This window comes from Eretmochelys imbricata, chromosome 2 (genome assembly GCF_965152235.1).
Source record: "Eretmochelys imbricata isolate rEreImb1 chromosome 2, rEreImb1.hap1, whole genome shotgun sequence".
NCBI classification, from domain to species: Eukaryota; Metazoa; Chordata; order Testudines; family Cheloniidae; genus Eretmochelys; species Eretmochelys imbricata.
The window spans coordinates 270,775,542-270,797,051 of NC_135573.1; the positions used below are offsets into that span (position 1 = coordinate 270,775,542).

The following is a 21,510-nucleotide window of genomic DNA, read 5'->3' on the forward strand; positions in this document are numbered from 1 at the left end:
ACAAATATTATTCTTTGAGGTTTTTAAGAAAAAAGAAGAGGAAAAGGAGATAAGACAGTAGAGGTCTATTTAGCACATTAAATATACTGTTAAGAGTTCAGTTTAAGATTGGATTAAAAAGGAAATAAAATAATGAGAAATGTTAGTCAGAAAATAAATAATCTTGTAGGCCCTGATCCTGCAAAAACTTAAACACATACTTAGTCCCACATTGGAATACTCATGTGAGCAAAGTTAAGCATGTGGAAAATTGTTTGCAGGATCGGATGCAAAGACAAGATGGTTCTCCAAATCCTCAGGCACCACTCTTGTATTATGCGTTATTTTTTCCTGCATTTGCCAGGTCACTGTGTTCATTATATAATTCTGCAGTGCTTAATTTGTTTGCTGATTTCCAGCTCCATAGGGTACTTCTTTTGGCCAGTGCAGATGCTGTTTGCCCATACCTCGTTCAGATTCCAAATCTCTTAGTATGAAGATTCTTGCATCTGTAGGTCTGTCATGATGTAAAATCATTATTATTCTCTCATTATAATATGTCCAGAGGCCGAACTGAGATCAATGCTAGGCACTGTGTAGACACATTATAAATTTTTTTATACAATTTAAATACCTGAGGGAGACAAAAGGTGGGTAAAAAGAAGTACTATTATTCCTATTTTAAAAATGGGAAATGAGACAGATTAAATGACTAAGGCCTGATCTACCCATAAATCTTAGGTCAACCTAGCTACGTTGCTCAGGGCTGTGAAAAAATCCACCCCCTGTGCAACGTAGTTAGGTCAGTCTGATCCCCACTGTAGATGCATTTAGGTCAACAGAAGAATTCTGTGAACTAGCTACTTCCTCTTGGAGAGGTGAATTACCTATGTGAATGGAAAACCCCCTTCCAACAATGTAAGACGCATCTGTGCCACTGTAGCCTAGACATACCCTTGCACAGAGTCACACAAGAAATCTGTGGCAAAGCCAAGAATTGAGCCTAGTTCTCCTGGCCCACCCTTCCTCACATCATCCATCTTGGTTTACAAGTTTATGGGCAGTAAGGTTTTAAGATTCTTTGCACATAGTGGGCTAGATGTCAGTTAGTGTAAATTAGCATAGCTTCATTGACATCAATGAAGCTATGCCATTTTACACCAGGACATGACCCCATTTAAAAAAAAATGAAAGTATAGATACTCTTTGAAAAATATGCTATAAAGGGTGGATTTTGTGGCGAATTCCTCAACCATGAAACTGAGAAATACTGAAAGCTTTCTAGCAGAACTTTATAGGATCTGAAATGGGAAAGTACATAAAAACTAGAACTCTGCGGTTTCAGCAAACATTCTGTTAATTCCTGTTTGCTCATGTAGTTGCAGTTAGATTTCATTTCAAAAGAATAATCAGGTAGGTAGGTAGGTTTCTAATCTACCTCCAAACTCATGAATGATTGCTCAAATGCAACAGTCATGAAATTCAAAATCTGTCAAAACAAAACTGAGGCCAGCCATTTTTGCCTGGTTTAGAGTATTCTTATTTATTTATTTATACATACTATTCCTGGAGCACTGGTGACTGCTATAGTGAAGGGTGTCCCAGAATTTCCATCCTAAATGCTGCTCTGAGTCACTTGTAACCCTGAAATATTCAGCATAGAAGCTGCCATTTTCCAGACCTTGTCTGCCTGAAGATGAATTATTTAGAAGTTTTAGGGGAAATGGTTCAAACATTTTTGAATGAGTGGAGACTGGAAAACAAACACTTACTCCATTAAAAAAATGCTTTGGTCTTTGTGAGCAGCTGTAGTGCTGAAAAAATGGCAGCTGTGGGGGTAGCTCAAATGGCAGGGGCAAGGCCTTGGGTTGGGGATGGGGGAATGCAAGCATTGAGCCACCTGCCAGCTTACTCTACTGTTGGCAGAAACCCCAATCAGCTGTTGCCTTCTCCAGCCCTGATCCTGTTTCCTGTCATCTCTTTTTCTGTCTCTTGCTCTCTCTGCATTAGTGCATTACTATACCATGTCCATCACCATGGTGTCAACAGTGCCTCATCTTGCTGGTCAACATTCATGGAAGGCCACTTCTGTTTTAGTTCTTTTGTAAACAACCAGTATAGCTGTCACAGGGCCTTAGGCCTCCGGGTGCATGTGTGCCTTCTACCATGCCTATAATAACCAGGGCTGGATTTCCCATTAGGCACAGTAGGCATGTGTCTAGGGGTGCCTTACCTCTCTAAAACTGCGTGCAACAGGGAGGTCAACTGTAGGCGGGAGGGCATTGAAGGTGCTGTGGGTGTGTAACCTGTAAATGCAGCCCTGTTAATAGCCCTCGTGACAAAGTTCCTGCTCTACCTTGGTGGGTCTTGTGCTTATTGGCAGATTTGCTCACCTTGGAGCTTCACGGCAGCCCTCAGCTTGGCCGTTTTTCTGAACCCACAGTCCAGGTTGACTCCTCCTGTGTCTGACCAGGAGTTGGGAGGATTTGGCTGGAACCCGGGCCCGCCCTCTACTCTGGGTTCCACCCCAGGGCCCTGTGGAATGCAGCTGTCTGGAGTGCCTCCTGGAACAGCTGTGCAACAGCTACAACTCCCTGGGCTACTTCCCCATGGCCTCCTCCCAACACCTTCTTTATCCTCACCATAGGACCTTCCTCCTGGTGTCTGATAATGCTTGTACACCTCAGTCCTCCAACAGTCCGCGTTCTCACTCTCAGCTCCTAGTGCCTCTTGCTCCCAGCTCCTCACATGCACACCACAAACTGAAGTGAGCTCCTTTTTAAAACCCAGGTGCCCTATTAGCCTGCCTTAATTGATTCTAGCAGCTTCTTGATTGGCTGCAGGTGTTCTAATCAGCCTGTCAGTCTTAATTGTCTCCAGAAGGTTCCTGATTGTTCTGGAACCTTCCTTGTTACCTTACCCAAGGAAAAGGGACCTACTTAACCTGGAGCTAATATATCTGCCTTCTGTTTCTCTCCTATAGCCATCTGGCCCGACCCTGTCACACCCTTTAAAAGTGGAAGATGTAGTTGCAGTTCTGTGAGTAGGGGAGCCTATGGGCCAACAGGAAGCCATATAGAAGGTTTTCTGCCTCCTACACAGGGACAGTGGGCATGAGAGACACAGGGTCAGGGAGGTTCTAGTGTGGGTCTTTACATAGCAGGCAGGAAGGGTATGGCCTCTTCTGTCCCAGCCGGTGGGAACTGGAGAAGGCTTGGTGCTGTGGAGGCAGAGGGAGGGTGTGCGTGTTAGTACCAGTATTTTGAGTTTAGTTGCTCTTCTTTTAAAGTAAAGTTAGCCCTGAGCAAAGGAGAAGGTGGTTGATGGGATCTTTATTCCACTTTCATGGTTGGTATGGAGGTGATGTCCATGTCATAAATCCCAGTCATGTGAGAAATAAATGTATCATTCATCTTTGCCCACTTCAACTGGCCTCTGCCCATCACTCCATCTCCCCAGGACATGTTTTAACACTCCATACTGCTGAACATCTTCAAACAACCGCTATTTAAAAAACAAACAAAATCTCAACTGGACAGTGAAATGTTTCTTTCAGACCTTCTCCTTGAGATGTGGAGTTCCCCTCACAAAATTGTGTACGGCTGAGGGTCAGGACAGGAAGATCCAGTCCTTCAGTGGTGCTGGATTTTCTGTACATACAAATTTGCTGATTTTAAAGACAAGTATATCAAGCAGTCTTGTGGAGTTAGAAATTAGAGCTCTATTCCATTGAAAAGAAGATATTCCCAGCTTCTCAGTGGAACATATAGCACTTACTTCCTACTCTGGAACTTCCCAGGGGTAAAAAACTCTAGCGTCATGGCTCTTTTAGGTACAGAAAAACAAATAATGTGTAGAGATTTTTAAAGGCTTCATCTGAGTCCTTCTGAGGTTCAAGTATTGGGCCCAATTCTATACCCATTGAAGTAAAAAATGCAGAATCAGGACCATGGGTGTTTTTGGCTACACAATCAGAAGAATACAAAAGTAGTCCTCATAAATATATGCATCTTAGGAAGGTGCAAGAAACCCTAGTAGATGGCTATGGGATAAGTTTCTTCCTAACTGTCAATAGTCAGAGTTGGCTTATGGTCTGAAACAGAAGGGTTTAATATTCCTTCCAAAACTCTTGTTTGTTTAAAAATATATTTATGGGTATAATTCTGGATATTCTTTGTATTCATATGAATGTCTTCGCCCTTTTTCTGTCTGGCTAAGCTCTTGGCCTCAGTACCAGAAGCATAACAAGATCCAATGGCTGCAAGTTGAAGCTAGACAAATTCAGACTGGAAATAATGTGCAGATTTTTAAGAGTGAGAGAAATTTACCATTGGAACAATTTGTCTAGGGATGTAGTTGACTTTCCATTACTTGAAATCTTCAAGTCAAGATCAGTTATCTTTCTGAGATATGCTCTTGTTCAACCAGAGATTCTGGCCTATCTTGTACATCAGGTCAGGCTAGATGATTATAATGGTCCCTTCAGGTAGTAAAAGCTGCATATCTTTTAATCTATATCATGTGGCAATGAATTCTACAGACTAATTGTACATTGTATAATATACTTGAAAAAATATTTCCTTTTGTCACTTTTGAGTCTGCTGCCTTTCAGCTTCATTGAATGTCACTTATTCTTGCATTATGGACTGGGAGTTTCTGGTCTCCCTGTCTACCTTCTAGATTCATAGTCTCTGGGGCCAGAAGGGACCATTATGACGGGGTGCTGGAACAATTTGTATCATCTTTTTCAGAGTCACAGCATCCCAGGATAGAGTCCCCTATTGTGTAAATATGGTCTGCGTTCATTGTAGGCCATTTTCTAGACGATTATTTTATGTATTTTTATTTTATGTGTGCTAGAACAGGGGTTCTCACAAGAAAATTTTTGGTGGCCTCAGAATGGGGCCATCAACTCTTGCTGCTGGCCGCTCTGACAATTTTTCCTAAAATTCTTAATTAACTTTAAGAAAAACAAATAAATACACACATATAAGTGTCCAAATCATTATAATTTATTTATGTATTTTTTTCAGACTCAATAAGAAGAGTAATGTACAGTTGTCTCTATTCTTTACTGGACCTAAACAGAATAGAAACACAGACAAGGTGCTTCACACATTCTTGTTTTTTTGTTGTTTCTTTTGGTTTTTGGTTGTTATTTTTTTTTTTAAGACTTGCTAGCTAGTAAGTCTGCTGCTGCGAAAAGTAATATTTGTATGTTTGTTAGTATCACTTTTCACAGCAGACTTACTCAGCCCTGGATGTGGAGGTGGGTTAGGAGACAATGGGGGCCAGAGATGATGAGGGGATAGATGGGGGACTGGGGAGGCGGTGGGGGTCAGGGGCAATGTGTGGTGGTAGTGAGCCAAGGGCTGGCATCCAGGGCCAGAGGCCACCACCCTAGGGCTGAAGCCTGACCCTCACTGCCCCCGGAAAAGTGTGGAACTGACTGGCTGCCTGCTCCGCTGGCATTTGTGGCTCTGGAGGGGGCAGAGCCCACTGCTTTGTCCCCCCTTCAGTCATTGCGCAGGAGTCTGTGGCCACAAGAAAAGCCCCTGGTGGCTGCATTTGAGAAACACTATGCTAGAAGTCTAAATACTAAGGTGGGTGAGCTAGAGAAGTGCCTGGCATTAAATGAGAATATTGATATAATAGGAATTGCAGAAACTTGATGGAATAAGGATAATCAATGGAACATGGTAATACCAGGGTACAAAATATATAGGAATGACTGAATAGGTCATGCTAGTTGGGGAGTGGCATTATGTGTGGAAAAAAATATAGAGTCAAAGTAAAAATATTAAATGAATCAAGCCATACCATAGAATCTGTATGGATAAAAATTCCACGCTTGAACAATAAAAGTATAGCAGTAGGAATATACTACCAACCACGTGACCTGGATGGTGATAGTGATTGTGAAATGCACAGGGACAGTACAGAGGCTACAAAGGCAAAAAATCCAATAATAAATGGGGATTTCAACCTGTGTTCCCTGTAATCTGTGCGTTTGGGCAGCCGCGCAGGAGAGATTCAATTGCCACGCAGCTGATTAGCAGAGCGCGCATAGCCGGCAGCATGTGCTCAAGTGCCCTGACCCCCATGTTGCTCCATCCTGCAGCTGCTCTTGGGACCCTCCTGCTGGCTGTGCAGCATGGGGTGTGTGTGGAGGGGGTAGGGTGCTGATGTCAGGGTTTCCCCCTCCCCCCGCCCTTGTAGCCCATCTCCGCAGAGCAGGGCAGAGGGGACAGCCTGGCTCAGGAGGACTGAGAGCTGCAGTCTGAATGGTGAAGGGCTGAGTCCCTTTCTTAAAGAGACAGTGCACTTTTTCTGAGATTTCCCCAGCAGCCAGCTCACGCACGTCTCTGTGTGTGTGTCTCTCACACTCACACTCTCTGTCACTGTCACTCTCCTCCCTTCCCTCTGCCCATGTACCCCATCTCCACATAAATGAACACAATATGTTGAGGAAAAGTCAACATGGCTTTTGAAAAGGAAATCATGGCTCAGCAATTTGTTAGAATTCTTTGAGGATGCCAACCAGCATTTGGACAAAGGTGATGGAGTGGATATAGTGTACTTGGACTTTCAGAAAGCCTTTGACAGGTCCCACACTAAAGCCTCTTAAGTAAAGTAGGCTGTCATGGTGTCAAGGTTCCTCCCCCACTCTGAACTCTAGGGTACAGATGTGGGGACCTGCATGAAAAACCTCCTAAGCTTATCTTTACCAGCTTAGGTCAAAACTTCCCCAAGGTACAAAATATTCCACCCGTTGTCCTTGGATTGGCCGCTACCACCACCAAACTAATACTGGTTACTGGGGAAGAGCTGTTTGGACACGTCTTTCCCCCCAAAATACTTCCCAAAACCTTGCACCCCACTTCCTGGACAAGGTTTGGTAAAAAGCCTCACCAATTTGCCTAGGTGACTACAGACCCAGACCCTTGGATCTTAAGAACAACGAACAATCCTCCCAACACTTGCACCCCCCCTTTCCTGGGAAATGTTGGATAAAAAGCCTCACCAATTTGCATAGGTGACCACAGACCCAAACCCTTGGATCTGAGAACAATGAAAAAGCATTCAGTTTTCTTACAAGAAGACTTTTAATAAAAATAGAAGTAAATAGAAATAAAGAAATCCCCCCTGTAAAATCAGGATGGTAGATATCTTACAGGGTAATTAGATTCAGAAACATAGAGAACCCCTCTAGGCAGAACCTTAAGTTACAAAAAAGATACACAGACAGAAATAGTTATTCTATTCAGCACAATTCTTTTCTCAGCCATTTAAAGAAATCATAATCTAACACATACCTAGCTAGATTACTTACTAAAAGTTCTAAGACTCCATTCCTGGTCTATCCCCGGCAGAAACCAGCATATAGACAGACACACAGACCCTTTGTTTCTCTCCCTCCTCCCAGCTTTTGAAAGTATCTTGTCTCCTCATTGGTCATTTTGGTCAGGTGCCAGCGAGGTTACCTTTAGCTTCTTAACCCTTTACAGGTGAGAGGAGCTTTTCCCTGGCCAGGAGGGATTTCAAAGGGGTTTACCCTTCCCTTTATATTTATGACACATGGGATAAGAGGGAAGGTCCTCTTATGGATCAGTAACTGGTTAAAAGGTAGGAAACAAAGAGTAGGGATAAACAGTCAGTTTTCACAATGGAGAGAGGAAAGTAGCAGGGGTCCTCCAAGGATTCATAAATTATCTGGAAAAAAGGATAAACAGTGAGGTCGCAGAATTTGCAGATGATACAAAATTACTCAAGATAGTTAAGTCCAAAGCTGACTGCAAGGAGTTAGAACTGGATTTCACTAAACTGGGTGACTAAACTGGCAGGTGAAATTTGATGTTGATAAATGTTAAGTAACACACATTGGAAAAAATCATCCCAACAATACGTACAAAATGACGGGGTCTAAATTAGCTGTTACCACGCAAGAAAAGATCTTGGAGTCATCATGGATAATTCCCTGAAAACATCCACTCAATGTGCAGCAGCATCAATAAAGTGAACAGAATGTTAGGAACCATTAGGAAAGGGAGAGGTAATCAGACAGAAAATATCATAATGTCACTACATTAATCCATGGTATGTCACACCTTGAATACTGTGTGCAGTTCTGGTTGCCTCATCTCAAAAAAGATGTATTAGAATGGAAAAAGGTGCTGAGAAGGGCAACAAAAATGATTAGGGGTCTGGGTCAGCTTCCATATGAGGAGAGATTAAAAAGACTGAGACTGTTCATCTTAGAAATGAGATGACTAAGGGGAGATATGAGAGAGGTCTATAAAATCATGAATGGTGTGGAGAAAGTGTATAGGGAATGTTATTTACCCCTTCACCTAACACAGGAGCTAGGTGTCACCTGATAAAATTAATAAACAGCAGGCTTAAAATGAACAAAAGGAGAACAATGCACAGTCAAGCTGTGGAACTCGTTGCTATGGGATATTGTGAAGGCCAAAAATATAACTGGATTAAAAAAAATAATTAGGTGAGTTCATGGAGGATAGTTCCATCAAGGGCTGTTAGCCAAGATGGTCAGGAACACAACCCCATGCTCTGTGTGTCCCTGAACCTCCAACTGCAAAAAACTTGGACAGGACAACAGGTGATGTATCACTTGAAATCATCCTGTTCTATTAGAATCATAGAATAACAGAGTTGGAAGGGACCTCTGGAGGCCATCTAGTCCAACCTCCTGCCCAGAGCAGAACCAATCCCAACTAAATCATCCCAGCCAGGGCTTTGTCAAGCCTGACCTTAAAAACTTCTAAGGAAGGGGATTCCACCACCTCCCTAGGTAACGCATTCCAGTGTTTCACCACCCTCCTAGTGAAAAAGTTTTTCCTAATATCCAATCTAAACCTCCCCCACTGCAACTTGAGACCATTACTCCTTGTCCTGTCATCTGCTATCACTGAGAATAGTCTAGATCCATCCTCTTTGGATCCACCTTTCAGGTAGTTGAAAGCAGCTATCAAATCCCCCCTCATTCTTCTCTTCTGCAGACTAAACAATCCCAGTTCCCTCAGCCTCTCCTCATAAGTCATGTGTTCCAGACCCCTAATCATTTTTGTTGCCCTTCGCTGGATTTTCTCCAATTTCTCCACATCCTTCTTGTAGTGTGGGGCCCAAAACTGGACACAGTCCTTCAGATGAGGCCTCACCAGTGTTGAATAGAGGGGAACGATCATGTCCCTCGATCTGCTGGCAGTGCTCCTACTTATACATCCCAAAATGCCATTGGCCTTCTTGGCAACAAGGGCACACTGTTGACTCATATTCAGCTTCTTGTCCACTGTAACCCCTAGGTCCTTCTCTGCAGAACTGCTGCCAAGCCAGTTGGTCCCTAGTCTGTAGCGCTGCATGGGATTCTTCCGTCCTAAGTGCAGAACTCTGCACTTGTCCTTGTTGAACCATATCAGATTTCTTTTGGCCCAATCCTCCAATTTGTCTAGGTCCCTCTGTATCCTATCCCTACCCTCCAGCATATCTACCACTCCTCCCAGGTTAGTGTCATCTGCAAACTTGCAGAGGGTGCAATCCACACCATTCTCTAGATCATTAATGAAGATATTGAACAAAACCGGCCCCAGGACTGACCCTTGGGGCACTCCGCTAGATACCGGCTGCCAACTAGACATGGAGCCATTGATCACTACCCATTCAGCCCGACAATCTAGCCAACTTTCTACCCACCTGTAGTGCATTCATCCAGCCTATACTTCTTTAACTTGCTGACAAGAATACTGTGGGAGACTGTGTCAAAAGCTTTGCTAAAGTCGAGGAATAACGCGTCCACTGCTTCCCCTTCATCCACAAAACAAGTTATCTCATCATAGAAGACAATTAGATTAGTCAGGCATGACTTTCCCTTGGTGAATTCATGCTGACTTTTCCTGATCACTTTCCTCTCCTCTAAGTGCTTCAGAATTGATTCGTTGAGGACATGCTCCATGATTTTTCTGGGGACTGAGGTGAGGCTGAGCGGCCTGTAGTTCCCAGGATTTTCCTTCTTCCCTTTTTTAAAAATGGGCACTACATTAGCCTTTTTTCAGTCTTCCAGGACTTCCCCCGATTGCCATGAGTTTTCAAAGATCATGGCCAATGGCTCTGCAATCACAGCCACCAATTCCTTTAGCACTCTCGGATGCAATGCATCCGGCCCCATCGACTTGTGCACATCCAGTTTTTCTAAATAGTCCCGAACCACTTCTTCCTTCACAGAGGGCTGGCCACCTCCTCCCCATGCTGTGCTGCCCAGTGCAGTAGTCTGGGAGTTGACCTTGGTCATGAAGACAGAGGCAAAAAAAGCATTGAGTACATTAGCTTTTTCCACATCCTCTGTCACTAGGTTGCCTCCCTCATTCAGTAAGGGGCCCACACTTTCCTTGGCTTTCTTCTTATTGCCCACATACCTGAAGAAACCCTTCTTGTTATTCATAACATCCCTCGCTAGCTGCAACTCCAGGTGTGATTTAGCCTTCCTGATTTCATTCCTACATACCCGAGCAATATTTATATACTCATCCCTGGTCATTTGTCTAATCTTCCACTTCTTGTAAGCCTCTTTTTTGTATTTAAGATCAGCAAGGATTTCACTGTTAAGCCAAGCTGGTCGCCTGCCATTATTTACTATTCTTTCTCCACATCGGAATGGTTTGTCCCTGTAACCGCAATAAGGATTCTTTAAAATACAGCCAGCTCTCCTGGACTCCTTTCCCCTCATGTTATTCTCGAATGGGATCTTGCCCATCAGTTCCCTGAGGGAGTCAAAGTCTGCTTTTCTGAAGTCCAGGGTCCGTATTCTGCTGCTTTCCTCTCCTCCTTGTGTCAGGATCCTGAACTCGACCATCTCATGGTCACTGCCTCCCAGGTTACCATCCACTTTTGCTTCCCCTACTAATTCTTCCTGGTTTGTGAGCAGCAGGTCAAGAAGAGCTCCGCCCCTAGTTGGTTCCTCTAGCACTTGCACCAGGAAATTGTCCCCTACAGTTTCCAAAAACTTCCTGGATTGTCTGTGCACCGCTGTATTGCTCTCCCAGCAGATATCAGGATGATTGAAGTCGCCCATGAGAACCAGGGCATGCGATCTAGTAGCTTCTGTGAGTTGCCGGAAGAAAGCCTCGTCCACCTCATCTCCCTGGTCTGGTGGTCTATAGCAGACTCCCACCGCAACATTACCCTTGTTGCTCACGCTTCTAAACTTAATCCAGAGACTCTCAGGTTTTTCTGCAGTTTCATACTTGAGCTCTGAGCAGTCATACTGCTCCCTTACATACAGTGCAACTCCCCCACCTTCTCTGGCCTCCCTGTCCTTCCTGAACAGTTTATACCCATCCATAACAGTACTCCAGTCATGTGAGTTATCCCACCAAGTCTCTGTTATTCCAATGACATCATAATTCCCTGACTTTGCCAGGACCTCCAGTTCTCCCTGCTTGTTTTCCAGGCTTTGTGCATTTGTATATAGGCACTTGAGATAACCCGCTGATTGCCCCTCGTTTTCAGTATGAGGCAGGAGCCCTCCCCTCTCACACGCTCCTGCTCGTGCTTCCTCCTGGTATCCCGCTTCCCCACTTACCTCAGGGCTTTGGTCTCCTTCCCCCGGTGAACCTAGTTTAAAGCCCTCCTCACTAGGTTAGCCAGCCTGCTTGCGAAGATGCTCTTCCCTCTCTTCGTTAAGTGGAGCCCGTCTCTGCCTAGCACTCCTCCTTCTTGGAACACCATCCCATGGTCAAAGAATCCAAAGCCTTCTCTCAGACACCATCTGCGTAGCCATTCATTGACTTCCACGATTCGACGATCCCTACCCCGGCCTTTTCCTTCCACGGGGAGGATGGACGAGAACACCACTTGCACCTCATACTTCTTTATCCTCCTTCCCAGAGCCACGTAGTCTGTAGTGATCCGCTCAAGTTTCATTGATGCCCATGTGGAAAAGCAGGAAGGGGTAGTGGTCCGAGGGCTTGATGAGTCTCGGCAGACTCTCTGTCACATCACGAATCTTAGCCCCTGGCAAGCAGCAGACTTCTCTGTTTTCCCGGTCAGGGCGGCAGATAGATGACTCAGTCCCCCTGAGGAGAGAGTCCCCGACCACCACCACCCACCTCCTTCTCTTGGGAGTGGTGGTTGTGGAACCCCCAACCTTAGGACAGTGCATCTCATGCCTTTCAACTGGTGGAGTCTCCTTCTGCTCCCTTCCCCCAGATGTATCATCTGGGCCACTCCCCGCAATGGTACCTGTGGAGAGAACATGAAAACGGTTACTTACCTGTATCTGCATTGCTGGTACATGGACGTTTCCCCTTCTTCTTCAGGAGGTCACATGCTGCCAAATTTCTTCACCGTCCTCCTGTCCCCGCTGCGCAGTCTGCTCTGAATCTTCAGAACCTTGTGCCTGTAGAAGCATATCCTGACGTCTGTCCAGGAAATCTTCAGTTTCTCTCATGCAACGCAGAGTCGATACCTGTTGCTCCAGACCTTGAACCTTCTCTTCCAATATGGAGACCAGCTTGCACTTCGTACACACAAAGTCGCTTCTGTCCTGTGGAAGAAAGACAAACATGGCACATCCAGTGCAGGTCACAACAGCTGAACAATCCCCATCCATATTACTATCCTACTACAAGATTCCTCAGGAGATGCAGTAATTACTCAGAAAAGTCATTAGGGTGTAAGCCTCAGTGGGCTCACCCCAAGCGAACTCCAGGCAAACTCCTGCTGTTTGCTGCTCTGCTGTCCCCTGCTGCTCAGCTGGTTCGCGGAGCACCAGCTTCTTTAAACAGCCAGGCTCACCTGATTCCCTCTGAAGCATCAGGCACTGGCCACTGCCAGAAGACAGGTGTAATGATTCTGCTGCTGGTGGGACACAACTGAAAGAATCAGTTCAGGACAAATTGTTTAGAGCAGGGCAATCACAGCCCAAAAGGTGGGGTTCCTTTATTACTAAGGCACACCAAACCAGCCAGAGAATACTTTGGTCTCATCCCACTGGCTAACCAGAAGTCATACACGCAATTCCATCAGATACTCCAGTTTCCCAGTATCACCACCAGCAGCCACTTCTTATGGGGGTGAATGGTTATGAAAACCAATACCCCAGTAAAAGAAAAAAGATTCTCCTGATCCCAAAGGACCAAGCCCCAGACCCAGATCAGTATACAAGTCAGATCTTACCCACAAATCACGCTGTTGCCAATCCTTTAGAATCTAAAATCTAAAGGTTTATTCATAAAAGAAAGAAATATAGATGAGAACTAGAATTGGTTAAATGGAATCAATTATATACAGTAATGGCAAAGTTCTTGGTTTCAGGCTTGTAGCAGTGATGGAATAAACTGCAGGCACAAATCAAGTCTCTGGAGTCCATCCACAGCTGGGATGGGTCATTCAGTCCTTTGTTCAGAGCTTCAGTTTGTAGCAAGGTTCCTCCAGAGGTCAGAAGCAGGTTTGAAGACAAAATGGAGATGCTGATGCTGCCTTTTGTAGTCCTTTTGTCATGTGGCTTTTGCTTCCTTTGTTCCAACCACAAGCCACCCAGCACATGGCATGGAAAAACCTTAGAGTTCTGTCCATAGGCATGTCCCTGTGTGCCTTGCTGAGTCACAAGGTGTATCTGCCTTCTCTCAGTGGGTCAGTTGCATAGCTGATGGTCCTTAATGGGCCATCAAGCAGGCTAGGCAGTGCTGACTCCACATTGTCTGGGGTGTCACCCAGAAGCATAGCATAACTTTGAAATACAGACAGGATAAAGCCAGTACTTATAAGTTTAAATACAAAAATGATACATTTATACAGATAGCATAATCATAACCAGCAAATCATAACCTTTTCATGGACACCTTACGTGACCTCCTTTGTACAAGATTTGGTGCCACTATATGACCTTGATTGCAACAATGATCTGTACGGTCACAGTTCATGTCAATAACATCACAACAGGATACAGGGCTAGATGGACCATTGTTCTTATTCAGTATATCCATTCTTATGTCTTTTTAAATTTTTCTCCTGACTAAAGAATCAAGCCCAATCTTTTCAAGGTCTACACCTAATCATTCTCATAATTTGTCTCTGTATTCCACCTTACTCTCCAATACATTTCCTGAGAGGGGGTGACCAGTACTGCACTTAGTATTCCAGATGAGATGACAGCATTGATTTATATGATGATATTATAATATTTTCCATAAAAGCAGCAAAGAGTCCTGTGGCACCTTATAGACTAACAGACGTATCAGAGCATAAGCTTTCGTGGGTGAATATATACATGCATTTGACAAAGTGGGTATTCTCCCACAGAAGCTTATGCTCCGTTACGTGTGTTAGTCTATAAGGTGCCACAGGACTCTTTGCTGCGTTTACAGATCCAGACTAACATGGCTACCCGTCCAATATTTTCCATATTACTCTCCATGTCATTGCTTATATAGCCTAGCATTTGTGTGTGCTTGGTTGCTTATTTGTTTTTACTGCTAATGCATAGTGAGCAGAGGTCTTCATAGAGATGAAAGGGGTAAATAGTGAGGTGGCAAAATTTGCCAATGATACAAAACTACTCAAGATAGTTAAGTCCCAGGCAGACTGCAAAGAGCTACAAAAGGATCTCTAAAAACTGGGTGACTGGGCAACAAAATGGCAGATGAAATTCAATATTGATGAATGCAAAGTAATGCACATTGGAAAGCATAATCCCAACTATACATATGAAATGATGGGGTCTAAAGTAGCTGTTACCGCTCAAGAAAGAGATCTTGGAGTCATTGTGGATAATTCTCTGAAAACATCCACTCCATGTGCAGCGGCAGTCAAAAAAGCTAACAGAATGTTGGGCATCCTTAAGAAAGGGATAGATAATAGGACAGAAAATATCATATAACCTCTATATAAATCCATGGTATGCCCACATCTTGAATACTGTGTGCAGATGTGGTCACTCCATCTCAAAAAAGATACATTGGAATTGGAAGAGGTTCAGAAAAGGGCAACAAAAATTATTAGAGGTATGGAACAGCTTCCATATGAGGAGAGATTAATAAGACTGGGACTTTTCAGCTTGGAAAAGAGATAACTAAGGGGGGGAATATGATTGAGGTCTATAAAATCATGACTGGTGTGGAGAAAGTAAATAAGGAAGTGTTATTTACTCCTCATAACACAAGAACTAGGGGTTACCAAGTAAAATTAATTGGCAGCAGGTTTAAAAGAAACAAAAGGAAGTATTTCTTCATACTATGCACAGTCAACCTGTGGAATGCCTTGCCAGAGGATGTTTTGAAGGCCAAGACTATAACAGGGTTAAAAAAAGAACTATATACATTCATGGTGGATAGGTCCATTAATGGCTATTAGCCAGGATGGGCAGGGATGGTGTCCCTAGCCTCTGTTGGCCAGAAGCTGGGAATGAGTGACAGGGAATGGATCACTTGATGATTACCTGTTCTGTTCATTCCCTCTGGGGCACCTGGCATTGGTCACTGTCAGAAGACAGGATACTGAGGTAGATGGACCTTTTGTCTGACCCAGTGTAGCTGTTGTTATGTTCTTATGTCCTCCATGAGGCCCGGGTCTTTTTCTGAATTGATATAATTAATTTCAAATCAAGTAAGTTGTATGAGTAGTTCAAATTAGTTTCCAATCCTCCCCATGTCTCCTAAATTTCTTTAGTAACCTCTTGTGAGACTACCAAATGCACGTGATTAAAACTTTTATTCCACATCATACCAATTTGTGGTTTGTCTGCCTGTCAGCCTCTCTATATGTAGATACAAAAGCATAGATTTTTATCTACTCTGTCTTTTAAGGACAAGATTTACGCTACACTTAGGAGCATGATATGAAAAAAACTAGAACAATATAAAATTAACATGGTACATATTACATCAATTAAAAACTGGCTAACTGGTAGGTCTCGAAATATAATTGTAAATGGGGAGTCGTCATTGATAGGGTATGTTTCTAGTGGTCCTGCAGGGATTGGTTCTTGGCCCTATGTTATTTAGTTTTTTTATCAGTGATCTGGAAGAAAACATAAAATAGTCACTGGTAAGGTTTGCAGATGACACAAATTTGAGGGAGCGGTAAATAATGAAGAGGAGAGCTCCCCAATACAAAGTGATCTGGATTACTTGGTAAGCTGGGCACAAGCAAACAGTATGTGTTTTAATATGGCTAAATGCAAATGTATACCTGTAGGAATAAAGAATTTGGTGATACTTAGAGTATGGAGGACTCTATCCTGGGAAGCAGTGACTCTGGAAAAGATTTGGGAGTCGCGGTGGATAATCAGCTGAACAGGCACTTCCAAAGCAATGCTGTGGCCAAAAGGGCAAACTCAATCCTTGGCTGTATAAACAAGGGAATCTCACGGAGAATTAGAGAAGTTATTTTACCTCTGTATTTGCCATTGGTGCTACTGCTGCTGGAATATTGTGTCCCGTTCTGGTGTCTACAATTCAAGAAGGAATTTGATAAATTGGAGAGGGTTTAGAGAAGAGCCATGAGAATGATTAAAGAATTAGAAAACATGCCTTACAGTGACAGACTCTAGGAGATCCATCTGTTTAGTTTAACAAGACAAGGTTAACGGTGAATTAATTACAGTTTATAACAGACGTGGGCAAACTATGGCCCACGGGCCACATCCGGCCCACGGAACCGTCCTGCCCGGCCCTTGAGTTTCCCGCCAGGGAGGCTAGCTCCTGGCCCCTGCCCTGCTGTTCCCCCACCCCTGCAGCCACGTGAGCAGCGCTGTGGGCAGTGGGGCTGTGCTCTCTTGCAGGGCAGCACAGCAGCGTTTTTGGCACCGGCCGGACGGCGCAGCTGCCAGACATGCTGCTTTGAGCAGCATGGTAAGGGGGCGGGGGGGTTAGATAAGGGACAGGGAGTTCCGGGGGGCAGTCAGGAAGCAGGGGGTGGTTGGATGGGGCAGGGTGGTCAGGGGGCGGGGAGCAGGGTGGATTGGATAGGGAGTGGGGTACTGGGGGGCGGTTAGGTGCAGGGGTGTGGATAGAGGTCAGGGCAGTCAGGCGATGGGGAGCAGGGGGCAGTTGGATGGGGCGGAGGTTGAGGGGGCAGTCAGGGGACAGGAAGCAGGGGGAGTTGGATAGACGTGGGAATCCCTGGGGGCCTGTCAGGGGGTGGGGGTGTGGGTTGGGGCAATCAGGGAGCAGGGGGGGTTAGATAGGAGGTGCGGTCCCGGGAGGGGATGGTCAGGGGACAAGGAGCAGGGTGGGGTTGGATGGTTCGGGGGTTCTGAGGGCGGCAATCAGGGGGTGGGAAGTGGGAGGGGTCAGATGGGGGCAGGGGTTAGGCTGTTTGGGGAGACACAGCCTTCCCTACCTGGCCCTCAATACAGTTTTGCAACCCCGATCTATAAATACCTGCATGGGGAACAAATATTTGATCATGGGCTCCACAGTCTAGAAGAGAAAAGGTCTAACACGTTCCAATGGCTGGAAGTTGAAGCTAGACAAATTCAGACTGGCAATATTTTTAACAGTGAGTATAATTAACCACTGGAATAATTTACCAATAGTCATGGTTGATTCTCTATCACTGACAATTTTAAATCGAAATTGGATGTTTTTCTAAATGTATCTGCTCTAGGAATTATTTTTGGGAAGTTCTGTGGTCTGTGTTAAATAGAAGACAGACCTAATGATCACAGTGGCCTTTTCTGGCCTTGGAATTTATGAATCTATGAGCAGCATGGAGGTCTATATGGGACATCTACACTTAGATCTGTACACAATGCTGTACACAAAACCTGCAGTCAGGCAGAATTCTATGCCTTCAGCAGATTTTGGTTCATCCTCTGATATCTGTTGTAACTTGCATGAGATTTCCTAGCAGAGCTAGGAAAGCATCCAGCAGAGATTGTAACCTTCAGTGAACTCGCCAGCAAGTTACAATCACCTTCAGGCAGTCAGTGGAGATTGTAATTTACATTGGGCACCTCACAGAAGTTGCAGTCTCTTTTCAGGTTTCAGAGTAGCAGCTGTGTTCGTCTCTATTCGCAAAAAGAAAAGGAGGACTTGTGGCATCTTAGAGACTAACCAATTTATTTGAGCATAAGCTTTCGTGAGCTACAGCTCACTTCATCGAATGCATTCATGCAAGTACAAAAGTTAAGAATGTAAGCATTGTGAACTATAGTTAGTTTTCTAAACAGACTTGGTTGATTTCTAGGAATGCTGCTTATTTAATCAAACTTATGAGCTCCACCGGTTATTGTGAATCTGATGCCTGAAGAACTCAGAAATAGAAACAGCTACTGTTCATATGGTTGCAAGATCTGTTTTCCAGTGTATATGTGAGACTCATGTTCTAGTATAGTCTGTTCCTTTCTGCATAGGTTCTTATGCTGTGTTCGTTACCATAGTATTTGAGAGCCTTCTTTCTCTTTTTCATCCTCTCTCCAGGAGGAAAATTGAGAGAGCACTATAGTGTTTTGTTTTGGTAGGTTTTATTTTTTTTAAATGTATGTGCTGCTATACCTGTATATTATTGAAAGGAGGTCAAAGAAGTGTCTTGAACTTTAAGTGGAAGGTGAGAGTTCTTAGTTCTGTGGAGTTCAGTTCACCGTCTTGAACCAGTCCTCAAGTAAGTTCTATCTCCTGAACATGATGAACATTACTCTTGTGGTGGGCAGTTCCAGTGTGCCTGAGGAACAGATATATTGATCTTGGTCTTCATCCTGGAGCTTTACATGATCTTTTCAATATCATGGTCCCAGGCTCCTGAGCACCTTTGTAATAAAGACCAAGACTGTGACTTGATATTCTGTGGGAAGTTAGGGTACAGAGAACAGGTGTGATGTGCTTGTGGTGATCTGTGTTGCTGAGATGTGCTGTTACAATCTGTGCTAGCTGGCATTTCCTAATAGCGGATGGTGTCATAACCAGGTATATTGCATTGCTGTAGTCCAGCAAGAAGGTAACAAAGGTGTCTATAACTGAGGCAAAGTCATCATCTGCCAGGATGAGATGGAGTCTCCTAATGAACCAGAGATGTAGAAAGCAAAGTTCACAGATGCTGCTGTGTGAGAGCTTTAGCATCAGCAAGGAATACAAAAGTGCATGTGAGCTGTGAAATGAATTGACCAACTGTGAGTGTGAACCATCAACCAAAGGAAACAACACTATGGTTGCAAAGTGCTTATACTGCTAACCAGCGTTACCTTTGTCTTGCTGGCGTTTAGATTCAGCCAGCTGTTCTTCATTTGAAAGCCGATCTTGTCCAAGATCTAGGCCATCTTGGTAGTAAAGGTGTAGTTGTATGTAGTGAAGGATAAGTAGAACTGTATATTATCTGCATATTACAGCATTTGAATTATTGTCATCTCACCAGGTTTCCTTTTGGCTTCATCTAGATGTTGCATAGGATCAGAGATAGAACTGGTCTCAACAGGACTCCATAAATTGGGCATCTATCTGCAGTTTTCCAAAACTGCCCTCTGCATGTGTCCATCCAGGAATGACTCAAATCATTTTAACACATTCTCCTGGACTTCTGCCACCTCTTTGAGGCAGGACAACAGTATGTGACAGTGTCAAATGCTACAGTGAGATCCAGTAAGAGGAGGATGACTGTCTGCCTTTACCTGTTGACAGCAGCATATCCTCTATCAGTGCTATTAATATGCTTTTTCTGTCCCATATCCTGGCCTGAATCCAGATTGTGTCAGGTATAGGTTGCTGGCTTTGGTTAGATGAGTTCTAGTCAGCCTTTGGCTAGCTTCTCTATGAGTTTGAAAGTTTAATAATGAGTAGTATTTGGCTAGAACCACTGTATCCAGGGTAGGCTTATTCAATGTTCATCAGACTATTATATATTTGAAGGAGGAAGGGAAGATTCCTCCTTGAATAGGAATTGATTATTTTGGTCCAGAGTGGAACCACTTACTCATGACTCTCTTGCACTAGCCAGGAAGAGGAGGGGTCAGATTCACACCCATGCTTCTTGTGAAGTGAATGGGCTGGACTCTGGGAACACAGATGGGTTGTTGGTTGGCTGGCAGAGGGGGATCAGATCCCTGCAAGCCAAAGAAACTTTCCTGAATGTGTGTGATCATTTCAGTGAAGTAGGAGGATAGTTCTTCACAGTGCTGGGTTCTGCTGTAGGCTGCAGACATCATGATTAATGAAGCCGTTTAACACCTCAAATAATTTCTTGAGTGGTATTTGAAATGGAGGCTGATCGAAAGGTTCTTTTGGCCTGTAACACAGGTTAAAGTGAGCTTGAAGGAATTCTTTGTCTTTCAACCTGTCTCTTCCAGTCTTTGTTTTCTGCTGTTGGTGCTTGCGTTTTTGTCCCTTTGTCTTCCTCCAGCATAAAGTTTCAGAAAACAAAGATCTGTGTGGCTGATGAGGAAGGAAGTGCCTCTGCGGGGGCAGTTATGGTGAAGGTCAAGATTCAAGTATGAGGATAATGGTTTCTCAGATCCTCAATATCTTGACCTGTTGGTGGAGTGGTGCAGTCCTTTAGCATGTTTTGGAATTTGATATGGTCCATGAGTCTACATGGATTAATCAAATTCATGGGTCTTTCTTTTTGCATTGGTGTTGGGAGATCTCTGATTAATGCCCTTACTGGGGTGATGGTCTTTTCTGAGACAATGGCTGGTTTGCGATGTCCTCTGTATGAACATCTGATTTGAAGAACAGCTCACATATGTGAGTTACATATTCTGCTGGTTTCTCCAGGCACCTTTGAGTCCACCATTTATTATTAGTTATTATTTGTGTAGCAGTAATCACATGCTCACGTGCATACAAATAGACTGTCCTGGCCCAGGGTAGCAGCCTTTGGGTATGTCTACACTGCAGTAAAACACCCATGGCCAGCCTGTGTCAGCTGACTTGGACTTGTGGGGCTCGGGCTGCGGGGCTATACAATTGCAGTGTAGATGTGGACTTGGGCTGGAGCCTAAGTTCTGGGGCTCCATGAGTGGGGAGGGTCCCAGAGTCTGGACTCCAGCCTGAGCCTGAACCTCTACCAAGATGTTTTATAGCCCTGCAGCTTGAGCCCCACGAGCCTGAGTCAGCTGACATGGGCCAGCTGCAGGTATTTTTTTGCAGCGTAGACAGACTATTTGAGTCCATCATGTTACACCTGAAGAGTTTACAAGCTAAAAGCAAGATACATAGAATGCAGGACACACTAGGAAATCCATAGGTAAGCATCATTTAGCATTGTTATTCATAATTATTATATGATTCTTCCTTGTGGCACAAAAGGAGACAGGTTCTGATACGTAGGGTGCAGCTGACTTGTACAAGAACATGAAGGAAGTGTGAGAAGCTTAAAATGGATGTGTTAGGCAAGGGGAGCCAGTGGAGAGCTGCAAGGAGAGGTGTGATGTAGTCTAGTTGACAGGGATGAAAGATAATTTTACCTGTCTCGTTCTGAATGGATTAGAGGAGACCGTGTCGATATCATGGTTGGCCAGAGTGGAGGAGTTAGCAGTAAAGAAGACAGGAAAGATCAGGGTTTGAAGAACTGGCTCTTTGGACC

The 21,510-nt window shown here is 44.2% G+C and overlaps 1 protein-coding gene across 2 annotated transcripts in view; it reads left to right on the forward strand.

Moving 5' to 3' along the window:
* SMARCD3 (SWI/SNF related BAF chromatin remodeling complex subunit D3) overlaps positions 1–21,510 on the forward strand; it is a 160,384-nt gene that overhangs the window by 56,148 nt on the left and 82,726 nt on the right. The gene's annotated exons all lie outside the window — the stretch shown is intronic.